Raw genomic sequence first — 3219 nt, forward strand, 5'->3', positions numbered from 1 at the left:
GGCTAGCATCATATTACAAGGCAATTATTGACGTTGTGTGCTGAATTATTTTACATTTGTTAGGGGCCCTCTGACTCTAGTCCGTGTTGCCCTATAGTAATCACTCTGTCTCTGTCAGCATGTCTACGTCGTATGATGAGGTTGCCTCAACCGATTTTTAAAAATTTCATCAGTGTTAATTCCTACAAACCAAAGGTCCATTTCGTTTTGTTGAAATTTTGATAAAGAAAAACTAAGTTTTTTAGTTCAAAAAACCACAATTATTAAGAAACATCTTTTTGTGCTAGAATTTCAACCAAAATTGATATTTTAGTTATGATATGGTATTTAATATTGATTCCCAATGACAAAAACAGGTTATGAAATTCTTATGTTATGATGTTACACCACTGTCACAGGTTAGGGGAGGGTTAATGGCTCACAAACATGTTTAACTCCGCCATATTCTATATGCGCCTGTCCCAAGTCAGGAGCCTGTAAATCAGTGGTTGTAGATGGTTCATGTCCGTCATATTTGTTTTTTGTAAATTGTTTTGATATAAATTAATCTTCTAATCAGATTTGGACTGCTATCACCTCTCATAAAATTTTCAATTTGATACTTTTAAGAACATTTAAAGCCCACTGAAGATTATCTAGACAGAAAATTCTTTCGAGTTAAAAAAAAAATCTGAATTCAGTCTTTTTCAAAAAGTTCGTCTTGAAATGAATATTGTTGACAATTTTACGAACTCTTAAACATAAGCAGTTGTTTCTATCAAAGGGAAGGTCGGCTATCAATGTATAGAAAAAAAGCGCCTGTGCTATTCATACCTTTAAAATTATATCCCATAACATGAATGTAAGGAATATTTAGACCATGACATTACGAACCTAATTGAAGGACATCCAATGTTTTGTTTTTGAACACAAGAAACAGATTGTCATTATAGTTCATTTAAACAACGTAGTGGATGCCACTAGTAGAGCTGAAACTGTTTTTGGGGAGATTGGTCTATGGATTGTCGCAAGACTCAACTCAATGCCACTAGTAGAGCTGGAACTATTTTTGAGGAGATTGGTCTATGGATTGTCGCAAGTCTCAACTCAATTCCACTAGTAGAGCTGGGACTGTTTTGGGGGAGATGGGTCTATGGATTGTCGCAAGTCTCAACTCAATGCCACTAGTAGAGCTGGAACTGTTTTGGGGGAGATGGGTCTATGGATTGTCGCAAGTCTCAACTCAATGCCACTAGTAGAGCTGGAACTGTTTTGGGGGAGATGGGTCTATGGATTGTCGCAAGTCTCAACTCAATGCCACTAGTAGAGTTGGAAATGTTTTGGGGGAGATGAGTCTATGGATTGTCGCAAGTCTCAACTCAATGCCACTAGTAGAGCTGGAACTGTTTCGGGGAGATGGATCTTTAGATTGTCGCAAGTCTCAACTCAATTTTTGTATAAAAGTGACACCTAACATCCACGTATTCCAACATCAATCCGAATTCCGACAGCAAAAAATCTTATTCGGAAGACTCCGTATACATACTATTAGTATTTTACTGTAATTATATTATACAATTATAGCCTTTGTATGAGGTCGATACGAGGTTATATCGACCTAAGAGAAGCATATTGACTGAGGACGAAGTCCGAGGTCGATATGCTTCTCTGGGTCGATATAACATCGTATTGACCTCAACCAAAGGCTACAATTGTTATATTATTAATCAACAACTATTGCATGAACAATGTAAAATTGGGGATTTCTAGAATCTATTTTTAGTAACATGCTGTATGCCCTGTGCAATATGCTGTTTTTGACCTACGAAAAGCTAAACACAACAGTATTGGTGTGCAAACTGAGCAAATACAAATGTACATGTGATCAAGTTTTAACGAATCACTAATCCTTAAAAATATTCGATTAATAATATTACAAAATATTGATCACATGATGCTAGTATTACTAGACTTGCAATTGCTTTACATCAATCCGACACTAATTTAGTGTTTCGGCGGTTTTTGTATTATATGCTAATGATAAATGTATAACATTTATGAATGGGTTTAAGCATTGTAGGCCCGCCATCATCAGGGATTTACCTATCAATTTATTTTAATTTTGACTTGTCAATAGATCTGCTATATATTTTTATGCTTTTTATAAGCTATTATTGGTTTGCTTGAAAATATTTCGTTGCAAACCGCATCCTGTTTTAGTAGATGCCAATGTTTACTAATGCATTGTTTTAAATTTATGAATGCATGGATTGAATTTCGTTGCCAATATTAAAGGAATTTCCTTTGTGTGTTTTTTGGCCTTTTTTCTGATTAAATCAGATCTTTTACATGATAATGCCTCATTTATGTACTTTTCGATTTCAATCTCCTTGTATCCTCTATTTATTAAGTTCAATCTGAACTGTAACTAAATATATTGTAAATCAACATCATTATTTGTTGTTCTAATGTATTTGATAACTTCGCCCTTGATAAACCCTGCAAACACGTGTTGACTGTGACAGCTTAAACGATCTAGATAAAGGAAGGCATTTGTCGGTTTAAAGTGTGTTATCACATCCAAGATATTTTCATTAGAAAACCTAGTTCCTTTGAAAATATTAACATCAAGAAATATTATTTCTTTAGATGAAAATTCTACTGTGAATTTCAGGAACGGATGATGATTATTTGCTAACTCTAACAAATCCTTTATTTCCTTCCAGTCGCCGTGATATATTAATATAATATCATCACGATACCTTCCATATTCCATAGAAAAAGATATTTTTTGATTTTTACTTATTTCGATTCATTTAATCGGTGTATTTTAGGCAAGATATGCATATACCCAGGCCCATAATCAATTTGATTAACATTATTAAGGTAATTAAATGTGGAGTAATCTATAACACCTTTGGTGTACATGCCTTTGACATATTTTATTGATATTATATTCTATCATGTATAAAAATACATGATAGAATAACTGAATTCTTTCAAACCACGCTTGGTGTTAAACAAGGAGATAACTTGAGTCCTAACTTGTTTAAAATATTTATAAATAGCCTTCCAGATTATTTTACACAAACCAGAGATCCAATTATGCTGGATGACAAACTCATTCATTGCCTTATGTATGCTGATGACATTGTAATTTTATCTAACTCAGCAGAAGGACTACAAGAGAAATTAAATAAACTTCATGATTTTTGCAATGATTGGTGCTTAAATATAAAT

This window comes from Mytilus californianus, unplaced genomic scaffold (assembly GCF_021869535.1).
Source record: "Mytilus californianus isolate M0D057914Y unplaced genomic scaffold, xbMytCali1.0.p SCAF_3, whole genome shotgun sequence".
Taxonomy (NCBI): Eukaryota; Metazoa; Mollusca; class Bivalvia; order Mytilida; family Mytilidae; genus Mytilus; species Mytilus californianus.